This window comes from Heteronotia binoei, chromosome 6 (assembly GCF_032191835.1).
Source record: "Heteronotia binoei isolate CCM8104 ecotype False Entrance Well chromosome 6, APGP_CSIRO_Hbin_v1, whole genome shotgun sequence".
Classification (NCBI taxonomy): domain Eukaryota; kingdom Metazoa; phylum Chordata; class Lepidosauria; order Squamata; family Gekkonidae; genus Heteronotia; species Heteronotia binoei.
This window is the reverse complement of record NC_083228.1, coordinates 132,728,063-132,750,864: the sequence shown is the minus strand read 5'-3', so window position 1 is coordinate 132,750,864 and position 22,802 is coordinate 132,728,063.

Below are 22,802 nucleotides of genomic sequence, written 5' to 3'. Positions count from 1 at the left end.
GTCTGAGAACCGCACAACATGATTGTCAGATGTTTGAGAGCCGCAAGGAAGGAAGGGGGAAAAAATAGATGGGGGAGGGAGGGAGAAGTGGAAAGAAAGCAACTTTAGCTTTAAATGCATTCTCCTAGCCACGATCAGGCTTGGCTTGGAGGAGGGATTTAAAAAAAGAAATGACTTCTCCAAGCCAGCTGACAGGGCGATGGGGGCTTCAAGAGCCACACAATATGTGTGAAAGAGCCACAGTTTAGCCACCCCTGGTTTATATATCGTGAGCTTCCTTATGGCTCTGCAGTAGTGTTGCCAGCACATCCCTGGCAAACGCCAGGCAATTTTGAGGGTGGTGTCTGGGGAGGATGGAATTTGGGGACTATGTGACATCACTTATGGGTGAGACTCTAGGAATTTTGCCTAATCTCTATGGTAGAGACCATAGAGATATGGGGAAATTCCTAGACAATCACCATGGAGACCCTGGAGGTCCCTTCCAACTCTATGATTCTAAACCCAGCTCTCCAGATCAGAGGCAACTGCTTTTAACCACTCTACCACACAGTCTCTCCCTTGACGTCTAGTGTCAGTTTAGCTGGTCCTAAATCAACAGTATTACACGGCTTTTGTTCTTGTTTTTAATATCAGGATGACCACTCTCAGAACTCAAAGTAATTCCTCCTAAGCTCTGGCTAAATGCTTACCGACCTGGATTCCATTATCACTCCTAAAGCAGTTGACCCCTTTGGATACATTCCATTAGCGTCTTAATTATCCACTAAACGAATAGACCTTTTCTGTGTAGGTTCAGTGACGGTAAATGTTCAATCTATTCTCAATCACAACAGGGCCCATTCAAAAGTGGCGGGAAGGTGGGTTGAAGGGACTGGAGTCACACTTCTATTTATAGCGAAGCCCCCAATAGAAGCTTCCCCCTGAAATGAGATCAAGGGGTTTGTCATCTTCTTGAAAGCAGAATTCTTCCCAAAGCAGGCAAAGTGAAGATGTCACAGGAGATTATCGGGTGGCTGCTTCACGGGAGATAAACAGAAACCACAAGTTCATGCGGATTGCTTTGATCCACGAGAAGACACTGATGTAATTCTTGCAGGTTGCTTCATGCCCGAACAGCTTTTTGGAAACCGTTGCTTAAATTGCAGATTTCACTAGCTTATTTTCTCCTGACCTTGGTATAAATTTAATCCATAAAACAGGGCAGTGCCAAGATTTACCATCAGAGCTTTTTTTTTAAGAAAAAGCACAGCAGGAACTCATTTGCATATTAGGCCACACCCCTGACTCCAAGCCAGCCAGAACTGAATTCCTGTGCATTCCTGCTCATACCATGATTAAATATGCTTGGGTCAGCTCTGAGAAAGGGAGAAGCAAAAGCTACAATGAATTCCCTTTAAGAAATGCAAATCTGATGTGGAATCTTGGTGTTGGCAACTGCTGATCAGTCACTAGCCAGCCTGTAAAGAGCCAGTTCCCTGGGTGCATTTTGCTAGCATGACATGACTTCCGCTGGCCGGAGAGCCTTCTCCATTGGTGAAGATCGCTCAGGCATCATAGGAACACCCCCGTGCCAGCAGGACAGAGTGGTAGGATCCAATTCATTTACTAGCTTGTTAACAGTCCTCACAAGGAGTTTCTCACTTTCTGGAAACCAGTTGTCTTACAGTCATACGGAGATCCATGTCAAACGTTGGATCAGCTCTTTCCTCTTGCTTCACATATTTATGGATTACGTATGGATTTGAATGCATATAACTACATTTGTCCCCTGCTGCGTTCTTCTGCTTTAAAAATCGGTTTCACAGTTCCTCTGGGGATTAGGGCAGGGGTGGCCAAACTGTAGCTCTTTCACACATATCGCGTGGCTCCAGGAACATTGGCTACATCACGGGAGTGTTGGGTGGCTTGGAGAAGACACTTGTCTCTTTAAATCAGTTTTCCAAGCCAAGCTAGCCAGAGGTTAGAGGATGCATTTAAAGTTAAAGTTGCTTTATTTCCACCTCTCTCTCCCCCCACTCTCCCATTTATTTTCCTTCCTCCCTCCCTCCCTCTCTCCCTCCCTCCCTTCCTTCGTCCCTCCTTCCCTGCCTCCCTCCCTCCTTTCTTTCCTTTGTCCTTCCTTCCTTCCCTCCCTCCCTCCTTTCCTTCCTTCCTTCCTTCCTTCCTTCCTTCCTTCCTTCCTTCCTTCCTTCCTTCCTTCCTTCCTTCCTTCCTTCCTTCCTTCCTTCCTTCCTTCCTTCCTCTCTCTCTCCCTCCCTTCCTTCCTCCCTCCCTCCAGGTCTTGCGGCTCTCAAACATCTGCTGTTTATTCCATGTACAGTAGCTCTTACATTAAGCAAGTTTGTCCACCGCTGCATTAGGGGAAAGAGGTATGCTGGTGATATCCAGGGCTTTTTTTTTTTTAGCAGGAACGCAGTTCCAGCCGGCTTGGTGTCAGGGGGTGTGGCCTACTACGCAAATGAATTCCTACTGGACTTTTTCTACAAAAAGCCCTATGTGAAACAGTGGTGACATCAGGGGGTGTGGCCTAATAGGCAAATGAGTTCCTGCTGAGCCTTTTCTACCAGAAAAGCTCTGGTGATATCATGGACACTAGTCAAGAGGCAACAGGTAACAAGTATCTACTCTGACTTGGATGTCCCAGGCTAGTCCAATCTCATCATATCTCAGAAGCTAAATAAGGACAGCCCTGGTACTTGGATGGGAGACCAAAAGGGCTTTTTTTGTAGCAGGAACTCCTTTGCATATCAGGCCACACACCCCTGATGTAGCCAACCCTCCAAGAGCTTACAGGGTGCTCATTACAGGGCCTATTGTAAGCTCTTGGAGGATAGGTTACATCAGGGGCATGGCCTAAAATGCAAAGGAGCCCCTGCTGCAAAAAAAGCCCTGGAGACCACCGATGAAGTCCAGACCTACTACAGGCAGGCAGGTGATGGCACACCACCTCTGAACACCTCTTGCCTTGGAAACTTCATAAGGGGGCCACATTGCAAATCAGGGGCGACTTGACCACACTTTCCACCACCAATAGGTGCCCGCAGCCTGCTTCTCCCCAATAATCTGAAATCTCCAGAAAATGGTGACCCCCCCCGCCCCACCCGAGTTTGCTCTCAAAAATAATAATCCGCATACATTTTAGTGCAGCTGAACTAATTTCATAGCCCACCATCGCCCCCCAGTGGGCAGGGGGAACCTGGCACCCATAACTTTACCATACCTCTCTTAAAATGTTACATCTGTCTTCACCAGCAAATGATTGCAGCATGCCATAAACGGAGAACAGGTGCAATGCAAACGTTAGCTCCAAAGCATATTGTTCTGGACAATTCAGGCATGGAACTACAACAAGGAAGAAGAAACTGAGGGGGGAAATGGGGGAAGCAAGAGTATCCTGGAGTTCAGAAAGCCCGATACAACAAGGGATTAAACATTTATTCTGAGAGGTGCAGAACCCCCACCCCCTGCAAGCTCCCAGATTCCAGAAACAGATCGGTCTCGTTCTCTCAGTTTCAGCAGGTGGACTTCTGAGGGCTCCTCCTCGGCCTCATAAGCCAGAGAGAATTTTTGATAATAGTGTGCAAACAGATCTAAAATTCAAAAAAGCCTTCCCTGTGTTCACAATGGCTCTCTTCTGCTAGCCTTTCTCAGCTGGTGGGAAGGAGGGGGGGGAGGAATAAAGGCTGAGGCGATTCCTAGAGGATTCGCAAGGTTGTGACTGTGCAGCCGAACTTGCTGCAAGGGCAGGAAGAACCGCTGTGCAAATTTGCAGCAAGCAGAATCTTTCACGGTTTTGAAGCTGTTTGGTCTTCCGAGTTCACTTTTTAGGGAGCCTTGCTGGTAACGGAATAGCACCAGCGCCATCTTCTGCTGGAAAAGAAGAACTGCAGCTTACTTAATTGTGTGTGTTACTATAATCTTTCGGGCTCAAGTGCCGTGTTCTACTGGAGAAAGTTTTTCTTCCAGACGTTTCGTTCTCAGCTGCGGAGAACATCCTCAGTGGCGTTGCAGCCGGAGCAGGCGCTCTGACCTTCTTGGCTGCTGTGCATCGCTGTCAAGTCACTTCTAGCATGAGACTTACTTGCATTTGTATGTGTGAAAGAGAAGTTCTACCACTGTTAGCATGATCTGCCTGTACAGTTAGCATAGCAACAGAAGTCTTTTCTCTGCTAGCCTCCTTCTTCTGGGTCCAGTTTTTGCAGTCTTCTGTTCTTCAAATGGGTGCCAAACTGGGATTAGTCTAAGGAATTATTTCTCTGGCTTCCCTTTTCTCAGTGTCTTCCTTTGGCTCAATTCTGAATGTTATGTATTGTATCTCACTGGGGTCTTGTTGTCTGAGCTTGAGACCAGGCACTCCTTGTAAACCAAGATCCTCAAGCCTGGAAGAACTGGCCAATCAGGATGCTAGGCATGTAACAACTTGTAACAAAAGAGATACAAATGAAGGATTCTGAAGTGAGCCAATAAGAGTAATTGTTGCCTGCTAGGGGAGTGTGGTTACACATGGCCAGATTGTATATAGTTGTGGTTTTACCTGTGATTCTCTGTAACTGTTTCTTCTTCCATTGAAGTGTTCTTGCTTGATTCAGAGCTGGCTGAACTCGCTTTATTTCACTGAAGGCAATCTAATATTTTTTTAAATAGATCCTGAAATGGACCCCCTAGCTTTACCCATGGGTCCCCAAGATTTTTTCCCTGTTGTTCCCCTTCATTTGCTGATAACTAGCAAGACTCTCTTTAATATCTGTGAATAGTGAATAAAACACACAGGGAAGCAGCTTGAATGAAAGGTGAGTTTAAAAGGAGACCATAAATTCCTAGAAGCTTTGCACCAGTGACATTTGTGCAAATCTGTACAAATATTTGTGGAATGGTGGATGGTGCGGAATTGTTTTCTGTGGCCCCAGAAGGTAGGACCAGAATCAATGGGTTGAAATTAAATCAAAAGAGTTTCCAGCTCAACATTAGGAAGAACTTCCTGACCGTTACAGCAGTTCCTCAGTGGAACAGACTTCCTCAGGAGGTGGTGGGCTCTCCTTCCTTGGATGTTTCTAAACAGAGGCTAGATGGTCATCTGACAGCAATGAAGATCCTGCGAATTTAGGGGGAGGAATTTGTGAGTTCCCTGCATTGTGCAGGGGATTGGACTAGATGACTCTGGAGGTCCCTTCCAACTCTGTGATTCTATGATTTCTGTAAACTTCGTACCGAAGAGCTCTAAAGCTCTGTAAGTTGTTTCAGCAATCCTACTAAAACTACCAGGAGTTCAATGATATTGAATACTCCGTCATTTCTCCAACTGTATTCCGATTCTTTCGCTGTAATCTCATCGTTCCGAAAGTGTGCATAAAATGTGCCTTAATGTGATTACATCTTCAGCAAGGCATGCTCCTGGAAATGTAATCATATTAAGGCAGATTTTTTTTTACAGCATATTCGATATCACTGGACACCTGGTGGTAGTTTTGCTAGGAATGTTGGCTCCGGCAATGATAAATACTATAAACACGGTAATGGTCTAGAATGTATTGATGCCAGCTAAAATAACAATTGCCAATAACTGGAAAAATAAAATAAAACATTTCTCTGTGGCAACATAAAATCTGGGGCATTGCACATCCATGGTAAAACTTATTAAAATAATTTGTTTTCCAGGAAGGAGATACGGACAATATGTTTATTACAAATTGAATTTTGTTTATTTGCCTTTTCAATTGACAAATATGATAATCGCATCCGCTTGCGTGGCTTGTCCACCCACCCCTTTTGCAAATCTGCATCCCTTTGGCACTAATTTGATTTTAGAAAGAGACAGTGAAAGCCCACCCTCCTTTTAAATTTAATTAGCTAGAGCCGGGGAAGTGTATTCAAATACATCTCACAACTGTTTCATTGTCGTGTACTTAGTGATGGAACATAGCTTTCGCACAAACACCTTTCAGCTGTTCGGTTTTTAAAAAAAACAAACAGGTTTCTTACGTTCATACTGAATGGAGCAGCTATGTTAGATAGTTAGTAATCTCTGAAAGTCTAAAACATATGGGAGCTGGGGTAATCAGGGCTTTTTAAAGCAGGAATTCACAGGAATGCAGTTCCGGCTGACTCGGCATCAGGGTATGGCCTAATATCAGGGGTGGAATTCCAGCAGGTGCTCCTTTGCATATCAGGCCACACCTCCCTGATGTACCCAATCCTCTAAGAGCTTACAAGGCTCTTTTTTGTAAGCTCTTGGAGGATTGGCTACATGGGGGGGGGCCTAATATGCAAAGGAGTTTCTGCTAGAATCCCACCCCTGCCTAATATGCAAATTAGTTCCAGCTGAGCTCTTTCTACAAATAAAGCCTTGGGGGTGATGCTGTGGAGTGAGTGACTCAGCATGCCTGAACATTGTGGGGTGCTACATCACTCTAAGGGTGTATAGGTGTTATCTCCTTGAACAGGATCTCTCTCTTTGCCTTAAACTGGGAGCTGCCTTCTGACCCTTCCTCTCTCTTGCCCTCTGTCTTCTCCCTTGTAACACCATAGAGTCCACCTTCTAAAGCGGCCATGTCCTCCAGGTGAACTGATCTCTTGTCACCTGGGGATCAGTTGTAATCAGGGCTTTTTGGGTAGAAAACACCCAGCAGGGACTCATTTGCATATTAGGCCACACCCCTGATGTCACTATTGGTTTGCGGAGGGGTTTTTTAATACAAAAAGCCCAGCAGGGCTCATTTGCATATTAGGCCACACCCCCTGGTGCCAAGCCAGCCGGGACTGCGTTCCTGTGCGTTTCTGCTAAAAAAAAAGAGCCCTGGTTGTAATCCCGGAAGATCTCCCGTAATCACTTGGATGCTCAACACAACTGGAAACCACAATGTACAGATGACTGAAAACTAACAAAAACGGCGTGCATAAAGGTTTTCAAATAACCATGCTAAGCTTATTCAATACATTTGTCTTACATTTATTAATATGGTTCCACTACTTGGCATTACATTTCATGAAGAAGAAGAAGATATTGAATTTCTATCCCGCCCTCCACTCCAAAGAACATAAGAACATAAGAGAAGCCATGTTGGATCAGGCCAACGGCCCATCAAGTCCAACACTCTGTGTCACACAGTGGCAAAAAATTTTATATACACACATACACTGTGGCTAATAGCCACTGATGGACCTGTGCTCCATATTTTTATCTAAACCCTTCTTGAAGGTGGCTATACTTATGGCCGCCACCACCTCCTGTGGCAGTGAATTCCACATGCTAATCACCCTTTGGGTGAAGTACTTCCTTTTATCCGTTTTAACCTATCTGCTCAGCAATTTCATCGAATGCCCAAGAGTCTCAGAGCGGCTCACAATCTCCTTTACCTTCCTCCCCCACAACAGACACCCTGTGAGGTGGGTGGGGCTGGAGAGGGCTCTCCCAGCAGCTGCCCTTTCAAGGACAACCTCTGCCAGGGCTATGGCTGACCCAAGGCCATGCTAGCAGGTGCAAGTGGAGGAGTGGGGAATCAAACCCGGTTCTCCCAGATAAGAGTCCGCACACTTAACCATTACACCAAACTGGCTCTCCCATGACACGCACAGCCCAGCCTGACGAGGTCTCATTTAGGTCAGATCCGGCCCTCATAACAAATGAGTTTGACACCCCTGTGGGATTGAACCTACTGCCTAGGACGGGGGTGTCGAACTCAAATGTTACGAGGGCCGGATCTGACATAAATGAAATTTTGGGAGGGCCGGGCCATGTTGGGCAGGGCCACAGTGTACCTATTTAAGATTAGATAGCAGAGATATAAACTTTATAAAGGACACACAGAGACAAACACAATTAAAGATTTTTTTAAAGAAACTTAAAACATGCTTAAACATTGGCATGTGTTGGTCTTAAAGGTGCTTTCTTTGTCTCTCTCCCATGGGATCTAGGGAACTGTGCAAAGGAAGCTCTGGCTCTTTCCTTTCTTCCCCAGGGGACCAGGAGGGGGAGGAGCCTCAGCCAATAGAAGGAAGAGAGGCTTGACTCAGTAGCTCTGCTGTGCGATTGTGATAGCCTGGCAAAGCAAGCTCCTCCCCCCCTTTCCTTCCCAAGGGAGGAGCTTCAGCCAGTGGAGAAAATAGAGGTGTTGCTCTGTAGCTCCTGTGCGATTGAGCAAGCTTTGCAAAGCAAGCATGCTGGGAATTATTAGGAAGGGAATTGAAAACAAATCAGCCAGTATCATAATGCCACTGTATAAATCAATGGTGCGGTCTCATTTGGAGTACTGAGTGCTGTTCTGGTCACCGCACCTCAAAAAGGATATTATAGCATTGGAGAAAGTCCAGAAAAGGGCAACTAGAATGATTAACGGACTGGAACACTTTCCCTATGAAGAAAGGTTGAAACGCTTGGGACTCTTTAGCTTGGAGAAACGTCGACTGCGGGGTGACATGATAGAGGTTTACAAGATAATGCATGGTATGGAGAAAGGAGAGAAAGAAGTACTTTTCTCCCTTTCTCACAATACAAGAACTCGTGGGCATTCAATGAAATTGCTGAGCAGACAGGTTAAAACGGATAAAAGGAAGTACTTCTTCGCCCAAAGGGTGATTAACATGTGGAATTCACTGCCACATGAGGTGGTGGTGGCCACAAGCATAGCCAGCTTCAAGAGGGGTTTAGATAAAAATATGGAGCAGAGGTCCATCAGTGGCTATTAGCCACAGTGTGTGTGTATATATAAAAAAATTTTGCCACTGTGTGACACAGAGTGTTGGACTGGATGGGCCATTGGCCTGATCTAACATGGCTTCTCTTATGTTCTTAAGCTGTTACACAGAAGGAAGCAAGAGAGTGGGAGAAAGAATCAGATGACATCCAATTGTTCAGGGGCCTGATAGGAGCCCTCTGGGGACCTGATTTGGCCCCCGAGCCAGATGTTGGACACCCCTGGCCTAGATCCTTCTGTTTGCAAAGCACATGTTCTAACACTGAGCCACGGCCCCTCCCAAATACAAAAGAACTGTCCCTCTGAATGTGGCTCCAACAGGAACAGGAATGCCAACTGAGTTTCGTCCCTTCTCAACGTGTTCCTAGCCAGTGAACAAACTGTGTCTCTGGATTAAGTACTCGCACACGGCCAATCGATATCACTCAAATCACACTGGAAAAATCCAGGCTCCTTTCAGCATTGTACAGATATGCCTGAAGCTTGCCTGTGTCATGAGTTAAACTGTCACCAGGGGTAATCAGATAAGATAAGGGGGAGAGAGAAAAAAAAAATAGCCCTTCTTTCATTTGTCCACCAAGGTTCACAGAGAACTTTCTGAGCAAATACTGAGATAAGCAGACCTGCAACTGGAATTACTAATGTAGCACACTGGATCCTGGAGTGCATTCGCGTTGGTGCTAATCCAGAAGAACGTCAGGAAACTTCCACTGATGTACTCCAATGGGACGGGATGGTTGCTGCTGAGATTAGAATCTCCAAGAACGTGGACTCCAACTGTCTCTAGTTACAAGCAGTGTTCCCTCTAAGCTGAGTTGGCGTGAGCTAGCTCACAGTTTTTTAGCCTCTGGCTCACACATTTTTGTCTTGGTTCAGGAAAAATGGCCCCAGAGCATACTAATTTATGCAGTAACTCACAACTTTAATGCTAGTAGCTCACTAAGTAGAATTTTTGCTCACAAGACTCCACAGCGTAGAGAAACTATTGGTTACAAGCAGGGATCATTTTGTAGAAAAATAGGTGGCGGAGATCATTAGCGTAACTCATTAGCATATGCTGCCCCACCCCAGCCAAAAGCAACCTGATGCAAGAAAGGAGAGCCCTGGGCGAGCGAGGCCTGCTTAGGCTGGCTAGAGATCCAGCCAGCCCAAGCAGGCCTCGCTCACCTGGGGCTCTCCTGGGCTGCACCCCAGTCAAAAGGCCAGCAAGCCACCCACCAACCAAAATCACATAAGACGTGGACAAAGGGTGGTGCGGGCTTCTCCACGGGATAATGAGGGCTGCTGGGGGCGTAGCAAAGCCCCTGGCGGCTGTCTGTCTGTCTGCTCACTCTCCTAATCTAGGAATTGTTATGCAGCTGCATGTACTATTCAATGGACAAGGTAGGTGGGGAGGAAGAGGGGGAACATGCAGAAAGGTTCAGGAGCTGCACTCCTGTGAGCTCCTGCTGAATCCAATGCCTGGTTACAAGGACTATATTTTCTGATATTAGTCCCTGATAAACCAGTGTTCCTATTTTGTTACTATTTTGGAAATGCCTGACTCAAATGCTATTACGGTAGTAAATGTTTCAGAACTGCTTTCCTTCAAGGCTCAACTCCCTCCCCAGAGCCTCTAGAAGTTACATCTCTGAACAGATGGGTGAATGCAGCTTGTCCTATAGCACATGCTCCTGAATGCAAGCGCATGAGCACTAAGGCTCCATGCAATGTGCTATCTGCAATTTCACATCCTGCAACTGCTATTTGTTAAACCCAGGGGTGTGAAACATGCAGCTCGAGGGTCGGATCAGGCCCCCAGTGGGCTCCTATCAGGCCTGTGAGCACCTCACTGTCATCTGCTTCCTCCCTTGCTTCCTTCTGCATCACAGCTTGATTGCCAGGCTTGCTCAATCACGCAAGAGCTACAGAGCAAAGCCTCTATTTTCTTCATTGGCTGACCAACACATGAAGCAACTTACGTACAAAAACTCGCAATGCCCAGCCATTTCATGTTTTCCCCTGGGTCTAAGGCTCAAAGCATTGACCATGAGATTTCTGTAATGAATGTCAATGAATCAAAAGTAGGTTTGCAACTTACAGGCACGCACGTGAACATCACCTGGACAGCATACTCACGATTGCTACAGCACAGACATTGTCTCCTGATTCTGATACAATAATTCAGAGCAAGAGGTGTCAGTTATCAGAAACTGTTAAATAAACAAAATATTAAATCTTTAATTGTGTTTTTCAGTGTCGTTTCTAAAGTTTATATCTCTGCTACCTGGCCTTACATTTTATGGCACACATAGCCAGGCCCAACAAGGTCCCATTTATGTTAGATCCGGCCCTCATAACAAATTAGTTTGACACCCTTGGTTAAACCAGTAGCAAAGTACTTAAAATGACTGTTCTTCTACTATTACTTAAAAAGAGCAGAGGTTCTCACAGTGGTGGAAATGCTGTCAAGGTGCAGCTTACATATGCTGACCCCATACGGTCATCAAGGCAAGAGATGTCCAGAGGTGGTTTGCCATTGCTTGCCTCTGTATAGCAACCCTGGACTTCCTAAGTGGTCTCCCATCCAAATTCTAACCAAAGCTGGCTCTGTCTAGCCTCTGAGATCTGATGAGGCCAGGCTAGCCTGGGACATCCTGGTCAGGGTAGAAGTTCTCAAACAGGACATGAAAGACAGCCAGTTTGGTGTAGTAGTTAAGTGTGCAAATTCTTATCTAGGAGAACTACGTTTGACTCCCCACTCCTCCACTTGCAGCTGCTGGAACGGTCTTGGGTCAGTCATAGCTCTCACAGAGCTGTCCTTGAAAGGGCAGTTTCTGGGACAGCTCTTTCAGCTCCACCTGTCCCACAGGGTGTTTGTTATGGGGAAACAAGGTAAAGAGTGTAAACCACTTTGAGATTCAGAGGGAAGGGCGGAGTATAAATCCAATATCTTCTTCTTCTTACCTGTAGCAAGCAGAACAGAGCCTTCTAATGTGAAATAATGGGAGAAGGGAGGGATAAGTCACAGAACCTTGCTTTAAAGAGGGAATTCCCAAGCATGTCCCTCATTTTCCTTTGAGAAATGTTAAAGGGCATATGTGAGTGTGGAACAGGTCCAAAGCCAGGTCTGTGTCCATGCAATAGATTAAATATGAACAGGGGTTTTTTTTGAGCAGGAACACATAGGAATGCAGTTCCAGCCGGCTTGGTGTCAGGGGGTGTGGCCTGATATGCAAATGAGTTCCTGCTGGGCTTTTTCTACAACAACAAAAAAGCCCTGAATATGGAATTGCCTTCTGCTGAATAAGACCCTTGGTCCATCAAGGTCAGTATTGTCTCCTCCAACTTATAGAAGTTCTCCAGGGATTCAGGCAGAAGTCTTGCATGTCATCTACTACCTGAGAGAGCCAGTTTGGTGTAGTGGTTAAGTGCGCAAACTCTTATGTAGGAGAACCGGGTTTGATTTCCCACTTCTCCACTTGCAGCTGCTGAAATGTCCTTGGATCAGCCATAGCTCTCGCAGAGTTGTCCTTGAAAGGCAGCTTCTGGGAGAGCAATCTCAGTCCCACCCACCTCACAGGATGTCTGTCGTGGGGGAAGAAGGTAAAGGAGATTGTGAATCGCTCTGAGTCTCTGATTCAGAGAGAAGGGTAGGGTATAAATCTGCAGTTTTCTTCTTCTTCTTCTTCTTCTTGATCCTTTCAAGTGGAGATGTCAAAGGTTGAACCCAAAGCACAGTTTTTGTCACTGATCCACAGCCCCTTCCTGAACAAAACTATTCATCTTATCCTAATTCTGCATAATGGGGGGGGGGGGGGACAGATTCTGTGACTTGAATAAATTTTTATTTTTATTTTATTTTATTTTATTTTATGATTTATATCCCGCCCTTCCCAACAAGTGGCTCAGGGCGGCTCACAACATAAAATCTCACATAAATAAGATTTAAACATATAAACAGTTAAAATAATTAATACATTTAAAATATTTAAGACATTTAAAACATTTAAAACATTAAGGACAGCATAACCACACTTGGTTTCTTGTGCCGGTTAGTTATAGGCCAGCCGGAAGAGGGTTGTCTTACAGGCCCTGCGGAACTGAGCAAGGTCCCGCAGGGCCCTCACCTCTTCCGGCAGCTGGTTCCACCAGGAAGGGGCCATAACAGAGAAGGGTTCCACCGGGAAGGGGCCATAAATTAAACAAAATCCCTGATTTCTCTTATTTTGCATAATTTATTCCGCTGTTTTCTATTTCCCATAATATGTGCTGGGTTTTACTACGAGGTAACTAGTGGTGGGGCATCACCGGGTCAGAAGCCTGGCATTGAAAGCCCACCTCCAGTGGTAGACAGGAGTGACCTTGATTGACCAGGGGTCTGATTCAGTATAAGGCAGCTTCGGGGATACAGGTGGGAAGGAGCTAGGGTTGCCAGGTCTGACTCAAGAAACACCTGGGGACTTTGGGGGTGGAGCCAGGAGACTTTGGGGGTGAAGCTAGGATCAAGGGTGTGACAAGCACAATGGAACTCCAAAGGGAAATGCTCTGGCAATCACTTTGAAAGGGACCACACGCCTTTAAAATGCTTTCCCTCCATTGGAAATAATGAGGGATAGGAGCACCTTCTTTGAGGGCTCATAGAATTGGACTCCCTGGTCCAGTCCTTTTGAAACTTGGAGGGTGTTTTGAGGAGAGGCACTGGATGCTATGTGGAAAATATGATGCCTCTATCTTTTAAAAAAACCCAGCTCCCTTAGAGTCCCAGATACCCAAAGAGCAATTTTCTATTATACCCTATGGATATCGGTCTCCATAACGTATAACGAAGTGCTTAACAGACATTTCCCTCCGCCCGCTCTCTGATGACCCCGAAGTGGGATGGAGGGCCTCCAAACCAGAGGGCATCCCCTGCCCCAGCATCAGAGAAAGGGCCTGGTGGAAGAAGAACTCTTCGTTCAATGCTTGCAGAGTTTCGAGCCTTAATGTCTCCCATGAAATCAAACCCATGTCTTTTTTAAAAAAAATAATCTGAGAAGACCTGGGAGAAAAAACGGCAGAATCGGCATTCAGTGTGAGGGCTGCTGGGGGATCCCTAGACTTCTGCTGCAACAGCCTGCCCATGAACTTGGAATGCGTGACATAAGGTGCTATTGACTTTGGCTCTTTGTCAAAGGAATAAATGGGTTCTGTTGATTTAAACTCTGTTCCTTCACCCTCCTCTGCAGAACAAAGCTCCTAACCTTGAGCACGTTGGATGCCTTTGGTGTAGACGAGGCACCCCCTGTCTCACTGCTGCCTCTCCGGCTTATTCATAATAGGGATTGCCAGGGGTGGAATTCTAGCAGGAGCTCCTTTGCATAGTAGACCACACGTCCCTGATGTAGCCAATCCTCCAAGAGCTTACAAAAAAAGAGCCTTGTAAGCTCTTGGAGGATTGGCTGCATCAGGGGTGCGTGGCCCAATATGCTAAAATTCCACCCCTGGTGATTGCTATTCCTGATGAAACTATATGCCAGCTTTTATGAATATTCTTGGGTTCGATACTCAGACAGACAGTTGGCATAGTGATCGGCTCATTTATTAAAGGGATTGCAGCAAAGCGGACCTACAACCGTCAGGCCTCAGCCTGTTTATATACACAAAAGCTCCTCCCACTCCCCAAGTATTGGGGGGTTTAAACTGTCCTCCCACTGTGCCCCCCCCAAGCACCAAGAATACAGAGCAATTACAATAACAGTTCTCAGCACAGTGCACATAATACATTTCAATGAGAAACTAGGAATTCGCACGCACCACAGGTTCTCATTTGAGAATGCTTCGTCTGAATATATGAACTAAATCCAGGAAATGCACAAAAAGTGAAGGAAATTCCATGCACAGAGATTCCCAGGCCCCACAAGAATCCCAAATGTCCCCCCAAACCTGTTCCTAGGGGTCCCCCCTCCCCCCAAAGCAGAATTTCAAGGGAATTTTGGGTTATCACAGGAGGGGTTGACCTAGAACAGGGGTGGCCAACGTTAGCTCTCCAGATGTTTTTTTGCCTACAACTCCCATCAGCCCCAGTCAGCATGGCCAATGGTTGGGGCTGATGGGAGCTGTAGGCAAAAAACATCTGGAGAGCTACTGTTGGCCACCCCTGACCTAGAACTTCACACTCAACAAGAGCCCTGTAAGCTCTTGGAGGACTGGCTCCATCAGGGGGGCGTGGCCTATTATGCAAAGGAGTTCCTACTACCAAACACCCCCAGCAAACTATGTGATGGTATCGCTTTACTCTGCTCTGGTAAGACCTCACCTGGAGTATTGTGTTCAGTTTTGGGCACCCCATTTTAAGAAGGATATAGACAAGCTGGAACGGGTCCAGAGGAGGGCGATGAAGATGGTGAGGGGTCTGGAGACCAAGTCCTATGAGGGAAGATTGAAGGAGCTGGGCATGTTTAGCCTGGAGAGGCGGCAGCTGAGAGGTGATATGATCACCATCTTCAAGTCCTTGAAAGGCTGTCCTATAGAGGATGGTGTGGAATTGTTTTCTGTGGCCCCAGAAGGCAGGACCAGAACCAGTGGGTTGAAATTAAATCAAAAGAGTTTCCGGCGCAACATTAAGAAGAACTTCCTGACCCTTAGAGCGATTCCTCAGTGGAACAGGAGAGATGGTGGTCTCTCCTTCCTTGGAGGTTTTTAAACAGAGGCTAGATGGCCATCTGACAGTGATGAAGATCCTGTGAATTTAGGGGGAGGGATTTGTGAGTTTCCTCAGTGGAACAGGCTTCCTCAGGAGATGGTGGTCTCTCCTTCCTTGGAGGTTTTTAAACAGAGGCTGGATGGCCATCTGACAGCGATGAAGATCCTGTGAATTTAGGGGGGAGGTGTTTGTGAGTTTCCTGCATTGTGCAGGGGGTTGGACTAGATGACCCTAGAGGTCCCTTCCGACTCTATGATTCTATGAACCACCTCTAAATGCCTCATGCCTTGGAAACACTACAGGGTCAGCCCTGGTTAGGGGCCGGAAGGGAGACCACCAAAGGAAGTCCAGGGAGGTGACACAGAGGCAGGCATCAGCAAGCCACCTCTGAACATCCCTTGCCTTGAAGACCCCCATGGGGCTGCCACGAGTCAGCTGTGACTTGACAGCACTTCCCAACACCAAAGCCTTCTGAAGGGGCTTCCACGTAAACTGCCTCTTCCATGCAGCCGTCCGTTCTCACAGTCAGGGCCGGCCCTCGACTGTCTGGCACCCTAGGCAAGGCAAACTTCTGGTGCCCCCCCCCTGCACTGATAACATCACTGAGTCACGTGGGGAGTGCCCAATTTGGAGCCCCCAGAAGGCCGGCGTCCTAGGCAATCACCTAGCTTGCCTAGTGGTAGAGCCGGCCCTGCTCACAGTCTCACAGCTGGCCCTTCCACTAGGCAAACTAGGCATTTGCCTAGGGCTCTGGGCTGGGGGGGTGCCTAATTGGGTGCCCACCCACCACCCCCAGTGTCCTAGGCAAATGCCCTGGTTGCGCAGTGGCCAGCTAGCTTCATGTTGCCTCCCTTCCAATCACAAGGCAGTGAAGCCAGCAGCTACGCAGAGGCCGGCTGGCTTCACTTTGCCTCCCTTCCAATCGGGTGTGCGCCTTTCGCTCCCTTCCCAGGTGCCCTCCCTCCCCTACTTCGCCATGCTTCTAGTGCCATGGAGGGGGGTGGCAGGGGGGCAACAGGCAGTGGGTCATGCCCTAGAGCTGGCCCTGGTTATAGAAGGTCTTCTTGAGGCTATTAGGAAGCTCCCCCCCCCATACGCATGCATCTATTTTTTCACAAAATGTGTAAAAAAAAAATAGACCCAGAGGACATTTGTGTAGAAGAAGAAGACCGTAGATTTATACCCCACCCTTCTCTCTGAATCAGAGTCTCAGAGCAGCTTACAAGCTCCTTTACCTGTGACGAGAAGAGCACAAAAGATTTGTGGATGTTCTCTCCCCTCATTGGTGGATCTGTATAATATGGGATGTAAAAGGAAGATACAAATGATCCTAAGGGACCCTTCACATCTGGGCCATTTGCTATTTGAGATCTTACCGTCAGGTAGACGATATAGAGTGTTGAAGGCTAGGACAAACAGATTTAAGGACAGTTTCTATCCAAGTGCTGTAGTTAGGCTAAATGCAGGGTTATGAAGGATTATCTGTTTTAGATATATTTAAATGGTTTTAATGGTTTTATGAATGTTTATCTGTTTTAGATGTATTTAAATGGTTTTAATGGTTTAAATGGTTTTAGATGTATTTAAATGGTATGAATATGAATATGTGTGTTTGATGTGTTGGTATGTTTGTGGAAGAGCACCTCATTTCGTTGCTCTCTTTTTGTGGAGAACAATGACAATAAATTTATCTATCTATCTATCTATCTATCTATCTATCTATCTATCTATCTATCTATCTATCTATCTATCTATCTATCTTCCTCCCCCACAAGAGACACCCTGTGAGGTGGGTGGGGCTGAGAGAGCCCCCCTCCCGAAGCTGCCCTTTTAAGGACAACTCTTGCGAGAGCTCTGGCTGACCCAAGGCCATTCCAGCAGGTGCAAGCGGAGGAGTGGGGAATCAAACCCGGTTCTCCCAGATAAGAGTCCGCACACTTAACCGCTACACCAAACTGGCTAGGGGGACTCAGGCTGTGGTGTAATGGATCAGCCTCAATGAGTGACCTCTAATATGTTTTTTCTTCTTCCGGTTTTTTCAGTCGGTGGTTTACTGCATTATGTTGGTCGAGCACAAATCTCTGTTGCCAAACTCAAATGTTGGTATCGCATTTTGTAATCCACTTGCTGACAGATTGAACACCTTGGTTTCACTAGGAATTTTGGCTGTTGGATTCCAATGTTATCATTGTTTGTAATCTGTTTACAGGTTGAGAAGAGCCCTGCTGGATCAGAGTGATAGTTCCTCTAGTCCAGCATCCGGACTCACACCGTGGCCGGCCGGCCCCTCTGTGGGATCAACAACAGAGCATTGAGGCTGAGACTTTCCTCAGGTGTTAAGAACAAGAAGAAGATATTGGATATTAGGGCTGAGAGAGCTCTGACAGCAACTGCCTTTTCAAGGACAACTCCTACGAGAGCTATGGCTAACCCAAGGCCATTCCAGCAGCTGCAAGTGGAGGAGTGGGGAATCAAACCCAGTTCTCCCAGATAAGAGTCTACACACTTAACCACTACACCAAACCGGCTCTGTCAGAGCTATGGCTGACCCAAGGCCATTCCAGCAGCTGCAAGTGGAGGAGTGGGGAATCAAACCCGGTTCTCCCAGATAAGAGTCCACACACTTAACCACTACACCAAACTGGCTCTCCTGACTCTGGGATTCAGAAGATGTGTCTCTGAATGTGACCATGCCCACAACACCAAAGGTGCCTGCATGTTCAGCAAGATTGGGGAGCCCTGGAGTGAGTTCTGAGGAAAGGCTGGTCAATGTCACCCAGTTCTGGTGTCCTTGTTGGTATCCACCAAGCCCTTCCAATGAAACTAACAAGCTTGGAGGAAAACCATGTCAATTCCTATAGTGTATTGAGTCACATTAGCCAGGAAATTTGGTTGAAAATCACCAGACTTCTTCTGCGCCATCCTAACCTTGTCAAATAAGTCCTGGGCTGGATAATGCAGGAAGGGGGAGGGGGTGGGGAGGAGCAGGGATGGAATTCTAGCAGGAGCTCATTTGCATATTAAGCCACGCACCCCTGATGTAGCCAATCCTCCAAGAGCTTACAAAAAAAGAGCCTCGTAAACTCTTGGAGGATTGGCTCCATCAGGGATGTGTGGCCTAATATGCCAAGGAGTTCCTGCTAGAATTCCACCCCTGGGGAGGAGAGGGATCCATGTGGACCAAGCATCTCCAGCCACATTGTGAGAAAACTGCGCTATGTAACCCCTGTGAAGCAACAGTCTCTTGTGGCTTTGCGTTGCTACTGCTCTACAACAATGTCTAGCCTTGAGACACAGAAGGCCAGGGCTTATTTGTCAAGTGACCGATCCCTCAGTCACCATGGCTAATCATCTCCATTAATTTACCTAATCCTCTTTTATAGCTGTTCCTTCCTGTACCCATCACCAGGGCCAGCCCTAGGGTCTGTGGTGCCCTAGGCGGGCCTGCCGCCTCCTTTGCAGCGCTGCCCCCCACGACCCTGCGGTGCTGCACCCCACTGCCCGCGCAAGGAAGGAGGAGAGATGGAGGCAGGGAAGGTTGCAGGAGAGCAGGGAAGGCAGAGCGAGAGCAGGGAAAGCGGCGCAAGAGCAACAAAGCAGGTGTGAGAGCGGGGAAGGCGTTAGGAGAGCGAGAAAGCTGGTGTGAGAGGGGGGAAGCCGGCGCAAGAGCAAAACAGCTAGCACAAGAGCAGGGAAGGTGGCGCAAAAGCAAGAAAGCTGGCGCAAGAATGGGGAAGGCAGCAGGAGATTGAAGGTGTTTTTACAATCAGTTTCGATCCAGAGTTATTGAGTATTCAAATTGCCTGCCACTGTTCCACTTGGTGAAGTGGTTAAGTGTGCGGACTCTTATCTGGGAGAACCGGGTTCGATTCCCCACTCCTCCACTTGCACCTGCTAGCATGGCCTTGGGTCAGCCATAACTCTGGCAGAGGTTGTCCTCGAAAGGGCAGCTGCTGGGAGAGCCCTCTCCAGCCCCACCCACCTCACAGGGTGTCTATTGTGGGGGAGGAAGGTAAAGGAGATTGTGAGCCGCTCTGAGACTCTTCGGAGTGGAGGGCAGAATATAAATCCAATATCTTCATCTACCTCACAAGGTGTCTATTGTGGGGGAGGAAGGTAAAGGAGGTTGTGAGCCGCTTTGAGACTCTTCGGAGTGGAGGGTGGGATATAAATCCAATATCTTCATCTACCTCACAGGGTGTCTGTTGTGGGGGAGGAAGGTAAAGGAGGTTGTGAGCCGCTTTGAGACTCTTCGGAGTGGAGGGTGGGATATAAATCCAATATCTTCATCTACCTCACAGGGTGTCTGTTGTGGGGGAGGAAGGTAAAGGAGGTTGTGAGCCGCTTTGAGACTCTTCAGAGTGGAGGGCAGAATATAAATCCAATATCTTCATCTACCTCACAGGGTGTCTGTTGTGGGGGAGGAAGGTAAAGGAGATTGTGAGCCGCTCTGAGACTCTTCGGAGTGGAGGGCAGAATATAAATCCAATATCTTCATCTACCTCACAAGGTGTCTGTTGTGGGGGAGGAAGGTAAAGGAGGTTGTGAGCCGCTTTGAGACTCTTCGGAGTGGAGGGTGGGATATAAATCCAATATCTTCATCTACCTCACAAGGTGTCTGTTGTGGGGGAGGAAGGTAAAGGAGGTTGTGAGCCGCTTTGAGACTCTTCGGAGTGGAGGGCAGAATATAAATCCAATATCTTCATCTACCTCACAGGGTGTCTGTTGTGGGGGAGGAAGGTAAAGGAGATTGTGAGCCGCTCTGAGACTCTTCGGAGTGGAGGGCAGAATATAAATCCAATATCTTCATCTACCTCACAAGGTGTCTGTTGTGGGGGAGGAAGGTAAAGGAGGTTGTGAGTCGCTTTGAGACTCTTCGGAGTGGAGGGTGGGATATAAATCCAATATCTTCATCTACCTCACAGGGTGTCTGTTGTGGGGGAGGAAGGTAAAGGAGGTTGTGAGCCGCTTTGAGACTCTTCGGAGTGGAGGGCAGAATATAAATCCAATATCTTCATCTACCTCACAGGGTGTCTGTTGTGGGGGAGGAAGGTAAAGGAGGTTGTGAGCCGCTTTGAGACCCTTCGGAGTGGAGGGTGGGATATAAATCCAATATCTTCATCTACCTCACAGGGTGTCTATTGTGGGGGAGGAAGGTAAAGGAGATTGTGAGCCGCTCTGAGACTCTTCGGAGTGGAGGGCGGGATATAAATCCAATATCTTCATCTACCTCACAGGGTGTCTGTTGTGGGGGGAGAGAGGAAGGTAAAGGAGATTGTGAGCCGCTCTGAGACTCTTTGGAGTGGAGGGCAGGATATAAATCCAATATCTTCATCTACCTCACAGGGTGCCTGTTGTGGGGGGGGGGGAGAAGGTAAAGGAGATTGTGAGCCGCTCTGAGGCTCTTCGGAGTGGAGGGCGGGATATAAATCCAGTATCTTCATCTACCTCACAGGGTGTCTATTGTGGGGGAGCAAGGTAAAGGAGATTGTGAGCCGCTCTGAGACTCTTCGGAGTGGAGGGCGCGATATAAATCCAATATCTTCTTCTTCTTTGATTATTTCCTTTTTACATTTGTGGATTTGCTGCGCTCATTTTGGGGAGCTAAACTTCTGTATTGCATCTGATGTCAGTTACAGGAACTGCTGATATATGATTCTGAGACAGCACATTTTATCCTGAAGCCAGATTGCTACATTCTGCAGATCTTTCCAATGTTCACAGTTTCCTTATTACTCGATGATGCGAATTACTGTGAGCAAAAATTAAACTTAGTGAGATGAGCTATGATCAGGGCAGCTGGAATACCGTTGCTTAGTACAGGGGTGCATACAATTGCTTAGAAATCATCACCATACAAATGTAAATTGAGGCAAGCAATGAGATGTAAAAATTTCAAGTGCTGTCGATTCTCATGCCAATTGGTGGCACCTTGTGGCTTTCAAAGGGACAGGGAGTGGGGTCCGAAAATACAGAGGAAAACTTCTACAACCATTCATTTGATACGCCTCTTGAGAAATGTCCAGATCAAAAGTAGTTTCAAGAAAAATGAGGCAACAGCAGAGCTGGCACCCATTTTGCCTAAACAAATGTAGATGTTTCGGGAAGCAATGATGCAAGACAGTTGTAAGCAGAGGCGTCACTAGGGTGGGTTGCACCCTGGGGTGTAACTGATTCAAGTCACCCCCCCCATTGGGCATCACCCCTTTTGGAGGGCTGCGTCACCCCCTCCCTTCCCTTTGGCTGCCTCTCAAACCAGGCAACGCTTGCCGTTGGTGGGAGGGGAAGCGCTCTCTCTCACACACACACACACACACACACAAACTCTCCCTTCTGTGTTTCTCGGGCGGGCAGACGGGCACGCGCCGTTGGGCCGAGTGCGCGCGCAGGCGCATTCCCATTCCCTGCTCCTCTCTCTCTTCACTCCCTCCCTTTCTCTTCCCTTCTCCTGGCGAGGATTCGTCGCCTGGGGCCAATGAGAATGCTCTGGGGGAGGGCTGATGGCCCCCTTGGCCCCGCCCTAGTGACGCCGCTGGTTGTGAGCACGTTCTGTAGTGCAAAAGGTGAGTTTCCAATGTGGAGATAGAGAGCGACAAGCTGTCAGTGCAAAAACACCTTGAGAAAGCCGTCACAAAAGTGGGAAAGGGAAGCAAAGAGAAGCTAGGCACCCTCCTGCGCCCAAGCTAGCACCCTCTCCCAACCCGCCACCCTAGGCAAATGGCTAGTGGATGGGCCGGCCCTGCCAATCACTACATGCTCTGGCAGCGAGTTCCACATTTTAATTAGGTTAGGTGGACTGAATGATTCTCCTGTACTTGGAATCAGAATCTAAAGACCAATTTGCATTGAGAATTGACAGCACTTGAAATGGTTTACATCTCATTGCTTGCCTCAATTTACATTTGTATGGTGATGATTTCTAAGCACTTGTATACATCCCTGTACAATTGTCTTTGGCTCTCATGATAAGACAAGAGTCGCTGGAAAAGACAACAAGGCTAGGGAAAAGTTGAAGGCAGCAGGACAAGAGGAAGAGTCAATCTGAGATGTTTTAACTCAGTTAAGAAACCAGCTCTATGACTCTATGGCCCTGTTCACACAGCGTGTTGCGTCCGTGTTAAACTGACCCGGTTCTGTTCCGAATATCTTTGTTCTGGTTATTACTGATCAGACTGCCATACTGCAATTTGAATCACTCCGTGGCGAAACCATCTTCTGCCGTCCACACGACGGCACCATGCAGTTCTCTTTTTTTGGTCTCCTCCGCTGTTATGCGCATAAGAGCATAATGCACATGCATGCATTATGCACATGTGCATAGGTTAAAAGCATTATGTGGTTATGCGTTTATGCGCATATCGCTAAGTAGTAAAAAAAAAAAATGGCGACCGTAAACCAGATGTCTGAGGCTCCTTTTGCTCTGGGACAGCCTTCAGACATCCGGA